Source organism: Camellia sinensis, chromosome 4, assembly GCF_055761805.1.
Source record: "Camellia sinensis isolate YWXY chromosome 4, ASM5576180v1, whole genome shotgun sequence".
Taxonomy (NCBI): Eukaryota; Viridiplantae; Streptophyta; class Magnoliopsida; order Ericales; family Theaceae; genus Camellia; species Camellia sinensis.
In genome coordinates this window covers 156,613,891-156,625,783 of record NC_138964.1, presented here as the reverse complement: position 1 = coordinate 156,625,783, position 11,893 = coordinate 156,613,891, and the positions used below count along the sequence as shown (strand labels likewise).

Here is an 11,893-nt window from a genome sequence, read left to right as displayed (position 1 = left end):
TTTGAAATTTTTGTTTCTTCAATAATTAAGTTTAGAATCAATTTTTTATCAAATTTGTTTTCTTGATCCATATTTTATTGAAGGATCGAGACGAATAAAACTTTCATATAATATATGAAATTAATGAATATAATACAAAGATGATAGGGAAGTACTACATATTTGTCAATATCTCTATGTTATTATTAGTTGATTTGCTCGATTATACTATCAATTTAGAACCCATATGATTTAATTCAATGTTCATGACTCTATTTGTATTTGACCATTTTTTCGTTGAGTAACCGATATAATTTTTTTTTGGGTATATAATGATTAAAGCTATCATTTGTTATATTTTTTCAAGTACAATTCAAATATTTTTTTATCATTTTTTTATAAATAAAATGGATTAAAACTATTCTCTTATATAATTTTTATAATACTATGGCATTCTTATCTTGATTAATTTTTTTAAAATGACGTAGGAACTATGCAAGTATTATTCAAACTATGGAGAATGATTTATACTTTGATATGATATGAGTGTGTCATTGATAGAGGAAATCAAAGATAGAGAGTTGCTAATATAATCAATTAATGATTTGTTTGAGAAATTCTTTTTATAAGCAAGGCAACAAACTTAGATTAAATTTTTTTAAAAACTACTTATAAATTATAATTAAAAGTTGATATTTATTCATAATTTGATCCACAATAATAATATACACCACTGATTTAAAAGCTCAAGTAAATTTATGATAACTTTTCTGAGCTTATAGAATTTATCTCTTTTAATGTTTTGTTTAGTTTGATACAAGTTATTTATGTTATCAGGTGATTATGATACTATTATTCTCAACAATTTTTATAATTAATAATTTCTTATGCATATCATATTTTATTGTAAAATTTTGTGGGTTAATTATTGTTAACATCTACCTAGATGACTTAATATTATGGCTTGTCGCTATTAAGATATAATTTAAGATTAAGATGATTTATTTATCACACAAAATATATATAATCTATTTTTCCGTGCATCGCACGGGTTACCGCTAGTAATAGAATATACACATGTATCACATGGGTCTAAAACGGTGCGGGTGTTTGGGGTGTGTACCTTTTTTGTTAGCTTATTTCGTCTTAGTAAATTTTGTTAGGGGAATTTTTTTAAAGATTCTTAACATTAAGATTTTTTAAGATAAATAACATTTAATAATTTTATAATAGTTAGGGTTTCTCAATATTTTTATAAAAGAAAATTGACTATAAATTTTAACTGACTCAAAGAAATTTCACTCCGACTCAGAGAAATTTCAAATTTCACAGAGAAAGAAATTTCTCTGTGATCATATTAGAGAAAATTTTAAAATTTTTCTGAGTCGGGACCGAAATTTCTTTGAGTCGAGTGAACTTTCTCTGAGTCGGGCACAATTTCTCTGACCCAAATTTTTTTTTTGTAGAAATGTTGAGGGACCTTAGATAAAAAAAAAAAAAAAAAAAAATTAGACCTCTCCTACTAATTCTCTTTTTTTTATATAATTTTTCAAAAAACTTTAGACTTCTAAATTTTACTTAATGAGATGAACCAAAAAATTAAAAATATTCGGAAAAGACAAAATTAATACAAAAATAGTGAACTTTTAAAGCTTATTTTGGATTTTTAATTTTATATTTTGATTTTTTTAAAATATTAATTAGATTTACCTACACAATATGGATAAAAAAATTAAAAGATTGTGACAATTTCAAAAAAAAATTTGTCACTAAAGACAATTTAAAAAAACAAACATTGAGATTTAAAAATTCGAGGCAGTTATTCTTAAAATGCACGATAGTACAAAGATAATCATCAAGCATGTCATTTTCTTTTGTAGAATTATAAGGTGTATATGATATAATTTTTTTTTTTAATAGAATTATAAGGTGTATATGATACAATTTTTTTGAGGGTCCTGTATTATAATCTTTCCCATTCCAAAACAATAACATAGAATTTTGATGGTATCAGGGCAACTTCCCCTTCCCGAAACAATAACACAGAATTTTGATGATAACAAGGCAGCTTATAATGTGATCACGACAAGAAGTCCTTTTCTTAGAATTTTATCTTTTAGGAGTGTAGAAAATATATAGATGTTTTTTGTTTTATTTATTTTAAATTAGTTTTTATTTTTTTGAAAGTCAAATATGGTGATAATTTTGATATCATTATTAAAATCAATTCATTAAATTCAAAAATTCAAAACTAAAAAAATTTCATATATTAAACACATCGATTATATAGTAAAAGTCTAATAACCACTTATTACATGATAATCATCTAAAAATATTTGTTAATAACAAATACAACCATCTATTATGTGATAATTATCCAAAAATATCAACAAAAATGAACACCCATTATATAATCATCATCTAAACACATATTAAAAATTAATTTGGTAAAAATGTGAAAAAAATAAAATTGTAAAAAATTTATCATTTTTATATAATTTTATCTTTGGTGAGTAGAAATAATTTTTAAAAATTCAAAAATAATTTTTTGACATTTATTTTCGTCAAATTAGTTTATATTTTATTAAATTGACAACTTAGCCCTTGAAATGGAGTAACAGTGTTTTCAATTGTTCTTATTTGAAACGAAATTTAAAATTTAGGGTCAAATATATCATAATTTAAAAGTCGTGAAATGGAGCAGCAATGTTTCCAATTGTCTTTATTTAAAACAAAAGTCAAAATTTAAGATCAAATTTATCATAATTTAAAGGTCATGAACTAAAATGATACAAATCTCAAATTATAGGAACCATTAAAATAATCCACCCAAAATTATAATATACATGTATCATGTGTGCCTACAATGTCTAGTATTCTTTTAAATGCACAATAATAAACTTTCCAAAAGATAACATAGAATGTTGATGAGAACAAGAAGTCCTATGATTGAATCAACAAGGATGAAACATGTTATGGATCTCAAATGATTCATCAAATTTTTTACTAAACCTCTCACATGGGTGTGGGACCCACACAAATCCACATATGTGTGAGTCCTATACTCATGTAAGAAGTTTGGTAAAAAATTTAATAAATCATTTAAGATCTCTAGCATAACTTAACAAAAATTTTATAAAGCCAAGTGAAAAAACACAAATATTGTAATAATAAAAGGCAAAATCCATGTCAATTTGACCGAAAAATACACTAAATTTTGAACTTAGACAACGAGACCACAAATCACACAATTGACTTAGGGATGGCAATTTGAACTCAGCCCGATAGGGAACCGACCTTCCGATCTCGATTTGAGCAGTTTTTTCCTGAAAAATATCCCCAACGGGGCGAGGATGGTATTCACAAATCAATCCTCGATCAGTTTCGGGCCAGAGATGGGGATAAGTGTTCGAGCCCCATACCCGGCTAGTCCCCATCCTTGTTTGTCCCCGAAGTAAAATTACTATTTTGCACCTCTCTCTCTCTCTCTCTCTCTCTCTATATATATATATATATATAAACCAAACCCTCATTATCATCTCACTTCTCTTTTCCTCTCTGTCTCTGTCTCTCTCTTTCTCTCTTCCCTCTACTCTCTCTCTCTCTCTCTCGCTCACTCACTCACTCACTCACTCTTGAACCTTTCCTCTTCCTTAGTGCCACTACCACTATTTGCGACGTCGATCGTCCTTTTCCATTGTTATCACCTCTGTTGTCGCAGTCACAATCATCCATCACCTCCGTCGTCGTCGTCATCGTCATCATCGCTAATTGTCCACTCTCATTCGTCACAATCACCGTCATCCGTCGTCGCCGATCTCTTCCATCGTTCGTCACAGTCACCATCGCCTCTATCCATCATCACCTTCTCCGATCCCCTCTGTCGTCCATCATCGCCGATCGTCCACTCTCTCTTTCTCTCTGTGTGACACAGATACACAGATCTCAGATCTGTTTGTGCATGTATGTATACATGTATGTATGTGTGTCTCTATTTGTCCTTTTTTTTTTTTTTTTTTTTTTGGTAGTGGATTCGTTGATGATTTTGTTGATGTTGATGTTGAAAATGAAACAATTGGGGTTGATGATGATGTTCTTGTTATTGATGGTATGGTTGAAACAGATTTGGGCTGGGGAATTTTCGAGGTCGGGGAAACTCGATCCCCGTTAAGGGGTGGGGACGGGGAAGGTGATAGGTTCCTCGTTGGGGATCGGGGCCGGGGAAGGGGAGATTTTCACAATCAGAGATCGGGAATGGGGAGTGTGATCCCCAGCCCCACCTCGGCCTGTTGCTATTCCTACATTGACTTAATGGGTGACCTTTGAATATCGAATTTACCTTATTAAGAGCATCTCTAATGATTCATCAGAATTTTCATCAAATTTGAGTAAAAAAAGAGGAATTCCTCTATCTAATATTGCCTGCTCCAACAGAGGAATTTGAGTTTTCATCAAACCACCGGTCAACCGGGTAGATGACCAGTTAGTCAATCAGTCAATGCAAAAAATGAAAATCCTGCTTCTAAGACAATTGCAGTCCATAAAACTACATCTTTATTAGATACCTCTTTGAATAATCTGAGACCAAAATCAAGCAACCCATAATTCAAGTACATATCTACAAGCGATGTCTGTAAATAAATGTAGTTGGAATTCATAAAATTGTGCTTTATACAGAACCCATGAACCGATTTACCTTCTTTGCCAGCAGAAACATTTCCACAAGCCCGAACCAAACATTCAGATGTAAATGGCTCCAATTCAAAACTATCTGTTCTCATTTTCGAAAACAACTCAAAAACTTTGGTTTGCTCTAAAGACTTGAGATAGTCTTTCATCATAGAACCCCAAATACCTGTATTCCACTCAGGAATTTCTTCAAACAATTTATGGGCATCTTTCAAAGAACCCAAATCAGAGTACACATCTATGAGAGCAGGGACAAGATAAGGATCTCTATCGAGTCCCGATTTGATTGCCAAACAATGAACCAACTTCCCATCTTGCAAAATCGACAACCTAATACAAGATTTGATTGCAAATGCCAAGTTGAAACCATCAACGGAAAAACCTTCGGTTCGCATTTATTTGAAAAGCCATAGAACAGTGGAGAAACGTTTGTTCTTGAAGAATCCAGAGGCGATGGTGTTATATGAATAGGAGTTCTTGACAATAATGAAATTGAGAGCTTTGGTAGCGAATTGGAGAAAACCTAATTGGATGTAGGAGTTAGAGAGCTTGGAATCGAAGAAAAGTGAACGATAGAGACCATTGAGGATGATTTGGGAGTGTAACTATTGGGTGACTGGGGGGTCATCCAGGGGGTCGACCTCTTAGTGTAAAATTTTCACAAAATTTTGCTTGAGGTGGACGCCCGACCAGTCGTCCGGTAGTCCACACTCAACGGCTATACACAGTAAATTGCTTAAAGATGCAACACATCTTCAGTTTGGTGAAAAGTTTGGGACGTTCTCAATTTGATACCGTTTAGGTGAAATCATTGGAGCACAAAAATATCATTTTTTGCACCAAATTTGAATTTGATGATGGATTTGGTGAATGGTTGGAGATAGTCTAAGATGGGTCCAAAAGGCCCCTGTCTAAGATGCGTTCTCATTTATTAAAAAAAAATTACCCCCATAACATTAGTGTTACTATTCTATGTTGCCACACTCTCACGCTCTCTCATGCCTTGAATGCTAAATTGTCATCTCAAAGGGTTATTTATTATTTTTACTTATTGGCAGTGGGAAATTCTATTTCCACACACCCTTTCATCTCTGTGCACACACTTAATGAAACAAAATTTTAATAACAATTTTATCACGAAACAAAATGACCGTAATAGACATCATAACACATATCAAATATGAAAATCATAGTTTTCTCTGTACACATAAATTTGTGGTGTCGTTATTTTATGTGCCACAAAGCTCAAGAACAAAGAATTTGTGTATATGCATGTTCTTCTTTGATGAGCTCAGGAACCATACCATTTTATTGATGAGAAGATCCATACCATTTTTGGCAAGAATTGTTTGATGAGCTTAGGAACCTATTAATCTCTCCTCACTCTGTTTCTATATATGTATATAATTTGTATATATGCATGTTCTTATGTGTTTGTGTGTGTATATGTGTTGGAACAATCTTCTGTGTAAATAAAATAACTAGAAATAAATTCAAACAAAATAAATAAATAACATACCGGATTTATTTTGTCGAACCAAATAAAATTACAAGACCAAGTCGAGTGTGTGACACTCTGTCCTTAAGACAGATTCGCCCCGCTATGGTGCTTACGGTTGAGTGGCGTCTATCTCCCAGGATACAATGATCTTTAATCAATTTGTAGTAGCACTCCAAAACAAATTGTTCAGCGAACCAAACCTGTGATCTAACTCTCTGAAAATTTATTCTAAAAACTAGAATGAAGAATAATGCAGAAGAAGGAAAAATCTGGACAACAAAAAGATCAAATTTGGACAGATTTTTTGATGGACAAATCGGATACCACCCTGTTAGAACAGATGGTATATATAGGCAGAAAAGGGTACCGAACGGGTATCAACATCAAGAAGTGAAAAGGTGCAAACTATCCAATTCAAATAATAATTGACAACTTTGATCTCAAATTCAAAAATTTGAAATGTTCCGTTAGATGTTCCAAATCTGTAGGAAAATTATTATTTACACTATTTCAAATATATATATATATATATTAAACTAATTAAATATATATATATATATATATAAATATTAAACTATTGAAATAGTTAAATAAATAAATAAAAGAGGTACAAACTTTAGAAAACCACTTAGGAACCAAAAATTTGAATTTAGAATTAAATTAAATTCACACAATTACAAATTTTAGGAAACCACTCAAGAATCCAAAATTTGAATTTAGAATTAAATTAAATTCCCACAATAATTTTTATTGAAAAAATTCAAATGAATTTTATCTAATAAAAATTAATGTTAGACCCGAAAACGACGTCAACTCCCATTCACTCATAAATGGTTTTGACGTTCCGTCTTCACCTCTATGGACCCACCCCAAAAGACGTTTGGGGTCCACCCAAATTGGGCTAAATAATATGCCTATATAAAACCATTTTTTTTTCCAACAATCCCCCACATGAATGGAATTTGACGGAGAGAAAATGCAACAACATGATCTAATTACAGAGAGTATAGAAATTGGAAATATTCTGCAAAGGATAGGTAGCTTTTGGCTTTGAACCTTCCCTTGTGAGACACTATCGGATTTACTAGCTAACCAGTGAACATGATGTCTTGAACTGTTCAGCCGTTTGTGTAAACCAAGACAATAGAACTCACACAGTATATTCCCAGACACAGTTTAGTTCTCACTATTGTGTTCATTTTGGCCCTGAACAACCTGGTCTTTCATGAGTGCTCTAAAGATTTGTAGCCCTTCACAAATCTTATAGAACCGGCCCAGTTCACACTCACATAGGTGATTCTTATGAAAAGTATCCTGCCATACTCCACTAGGTTTACCTAGATATAAGAATCATTAAAATTTTACTTAACCTCAAACGCTGCAGACATCACTTATTTTATCATAGAAATGGGTAGGAGTTGGACTCCACAGTGATCCTTCTGAGTCAATCACAACTCGGTTGTCCCTTTGAACCTAGATCTTGGGATCTCCAGTCAACTAGGTTGGGTTGCCGTTGTGGTAACTCTTATTTAATAGGCTTTAATCCCATTCCCCTCGATGAATTCTCAACTAACTCTCTTGCTAACCCTTTGGTTAGTGGATCCGCTATGTTGTCTTTAGACTTAACATATTCTATGGAAATAATTCCATTAGAGAGTAGTTGTCGTACGGTGTTATGTCGACGACGAATGTGTCGTGACTTACCGTTATACATATGACTCTGTGCTCTACCAATTGCTGATTGACTATCACAATGTATGCATATAGCAGGCACCGGTTTTGGCCATATTGGAATATCTTCAAGGAAGTGGCGAAGCCATTCTGCCTCTTCCCCTGCTTTGTCTAAAGCTATGAATTCAGATTCCATAGTAGACCTAGCAATACAAGTCTGTTTGGAAGATTTCCAAGATACAGCCGCCCCACCAAGAGTAAAGACATACCCACTGGTGGACTTCGAGTCTCTAGTATCCGATATCCAATTTGCATCACAGTATCCTTCAAGTACTGCTGGATATCTAGTATAGTTAAGCCCAATATTACGAGTAAATCGGAGATATCTTAGAACCCTTATCATTGCTTTCCAGTGTTCTACTCCCGGATTACTCGTATATCTACTTAATTTACTTACTGCATAAGCTATATCTGGGCGAGTGCAGTTCATCAAGTACATTAAGCTTCCAATAATTTGGGCATACTCTAATTGAGAAATACTTTCCTGTACATTTTTAGAAAGATACAAATTAACATCTACAGGAGTTCTAGCAAGATGATCATCATCTTTGCTGAATTTGTCAAGTATTTTCTCAATGTAATGAGATTGTGACAAAGCATATCCCTCTGATGTTTTGGTAATTTTCATACCAAGTATTACATCAGCAATGCCCATGTCCTTCATGTCAAAATGTTTATTCAACATTTTCTTGGTAGTTTTAATCATGTCATTATTACTACCAATGATGAGCATATCATCTACATAAAGACATACAATGACATAACCTTTATCTGTGTTTTTAATATAAACACATTTGTCACACTCATTAATTTTAAATCCATTTGACATCATTGCCTTGTCAAATTTCTCATGCCATTGCTTTGGCGCTTGTTTTAAACCATATAATGATTTAACCAATTTACACACTTTCTTTTCTTTCCCTGGAACAGAAAACCCTTCTGGTTGTTCCATGTAAATTTCTTCATTTAACTCACCATTTAAGAAAGCGGTTTTAACATCCATTTGATGAATTTCTAGATTGTATAGAGATGCAATGGCAATTCTAATGGATGTGATTCTAGTAACCGGTGAGTATGTGTCAAAGTAATCTAGACCTTCTTTCTGTCTAAAACCTTTGACTACAAGTCTTGCCTTGTATTTATCTATTGATCCATCCGCTTTCAATTTTCTTTTGAAAATCCACTTGTACCCAAGAGGTTTACAACCTGGTGGCAAGTCCACTAATTCCCAAGTGTGATTTTGCAAGATGGATTCAACTTCACTGTTGACAGCTTCTTTCCATAAAGGAGCTTCAGGACTGGACATAGCCTCTTTAAAAGTTAAAGGCTCATTTTCTAACAAATATGTTAGAAAATCTGGACCAAAAGATTTTGAGGTTCTAGCACGTTTACTACGCCTAAGTTCCTCTTCCTCATTTTGATCTAACTCTTGTTCTTGATCATGTTCTTGATCCTGACTAGTAATAGCATCAAAAGATCTTTTATTAGTACTAGTCTCTTGTCCAATCTTCTTTGGAAATACATGTTCAAAGAAAGATGCATTCCGAGATTCAATAATAGTATTTACATGCATTTCGGAATGTTCTGATTTATGAATCAAAAACCGATATGCACTACTATTCTTAGCATAACCAATGAAAATGCAATCAATGGTCTTAGGACCTATCTTAGTCTTTTTAGGACTAGGAATAGCCACTTTAGCCAAACACCCCCACACTTTTAAGTATTTGTAGGATGGTGCTCTTCCATGCCACAATTCGTAAGGTGTTTGATTCACTTTCTTTCGGGGTACTTTATTTAAAATATAATTAGCAGAAAGTATTGCTTCCCCCCACAAGTTCTGAGGTAATCCAGAACTAATTAACATGGCATTCATCATTTCTTTTAAAGTCCTATTTTTCCTTTCAGCAATTCCATTTTGCTGAGGTGAGTAAGGAGCAGTGGTTTGATGAATTATTCCATGTTCTTTACAAAACTCACAAAAAGGTGATTCATATTCACCACCTCTATCACTTCTAAGTTTCTTGATTTTCTTACCAAGTTGATTTTCAACTTCATTCTTATATTGAATGAAAGTTTCCAAAGCTTCATCCTTGGTTCGAATTAAATAAATATAACTATATCTAGTATAGTCATCTATAAAAGTGATTACATACTTTTTTCCACCTCTGGTTTGAATTGATTTAAAATCACAAATGTCACTATGAATTAATTCAAGTGGTTCCGTACTTCTTTCAATTGAATGAAAAGGAGTTCTAGATAATTTTGCCTCAACACAAATGTCACATTTATGATTTGAATCAATGTCAAATTTAGGTAAACATTCCATATTAATTAATCTACGCAAAGATCCATAATTAACATGTCCTAGTCTACCATGCCATAAATTTGAAGACTCAAGCAAGTAAGAAGAAGATGTAGTTTTATTAATAACTGAGGGTACAACGGTCATTACATTTAACTTGAAAAGGCCATCAGACATGTAACCTTTTCCTACATACATCCCATTCTTAGTAAGTACAAATTTATCACTCTCAAATACTAGCCTAAACCCATTCTTACTCAACAAAGATCCGGAAACAAGATTCTTGCGAATGTCCGGTACATGCAGCACATTGTTGAGAGTGAGTTCCTTTCCAGATGTCATCTTGAGTACAATCTTTCCTTGTCCTTCAACTTTGGAAGTTGAGGAGTTGCCCATAAAGAGTTGTTCACCATTATCCACTGTAGAATAAGATGTGAACATCTTTTTGTCGGCACAGATATGGCGAGTAGCACCAGTGTCCACCCACCATTCTTTAGGATTTCCGACAAGATTTGCCTCGGAAACGACTGCAGAAAGATTGATGTCATCGACACCATTGGAAATATTGTCCACTTCAGTCATGTGGGCTTGAGCAGGCTTCTTGCTTGTTCTTCTTTTATTTGTGCCTTTGCTACGGCAATCTTTGGCCCGATGTCCCTCTTTGTCACAGATGTAACATTTGCCATTAAACTTGTACTTTTTATTATCCCCCCCTTTAGAGCCTTGTGATGAACTTTCTCCAGAAGACTTTCGTTTCTTGGTTTTTGAAGTATGTTCCACCACATTTGCCTTAGACTCCATAGGATGCTTACCAGCCCGCTTTTCTGAATTGCGGTTGTCCTCCTCAATCCTCAAACGCACAATTAACTCGTCCATAGAAATTTCTTTGCGCTTATGTTTGAGGTAGTTCTTGAATTCCTTCCAGCCTTTTGGTAATTTTTCAATTAAGGCTGCAACTTGAAAGGATTCACTGAGAGACATACCTTCTGCGTGAATGTCATGCAGAATGAGTTGGAAATCTTGAGCTTGGCTGATCACAGTTTTGGAATCAACCATTACAAAATCTAAGAATCTGCCAACCACAAATTTCTTTGAGCCGGCATCTTCCGTTTTGTACTTTTTCTCCAACGATTCCCAAAGTTCCTTTGCAGTCTTGATTGGACTGTAGACGTTGTATAATGTGTTGTCAAGTCCGTTCAAGACGTAATTTCGGCAAAGGAAATCGGCATGTTTCCAGGCATCAACCGCAGCAACCACTTGCCGGTCGGTTTCATCCTCTTTCAGGATAGGAGCATCTTCACGGAGGAAACGAGCCAGGTTCAGAGTTGTAAGATAGAACAACATTTTCTGTTGCCATCTTTTAAAGTCAGTTCCTAAGAACTTCTCTGGCTTTTCACCGTGATTTACCGGTACTGTTACAACAGGAGAGGGGGTTGGCGTCATTGCAGCCACCACAGCAGTACTTGTTTGGGCATTTGTTTCAGTAGCCATCAACTCTAATATATAAAACAAAATTATAATTAGAATTTATACTACACAGAAAATTAAACCAAATTCACAGAATTAAATTCCGTAAAAATAAAAGAAACAAGAATGTAACTTTTATTTTCCAATTAATTTGAAAATAAAATAAAATTTTATTTAAACAAATTAATTCCACAGAATATTAAATTCTGTAAAATAAAATA

General features: G+C 33.5%; 1 pseudogene; it reads right to left on the bottom strand.

Moving 5' to 3' along the window:
- Positions 1-4,466: 4,466 nt before the first annotated feature.
- LOC114282402 (pentatricopeptide repeat-containing protein At1g06140, mitochondrial pseudogene) lies at positions 4,467-5,063 on the bottom strand (annotated as a pseudogene).
- Positions 5,064-11,893: the final 6,830 nt, after the last annotated feature.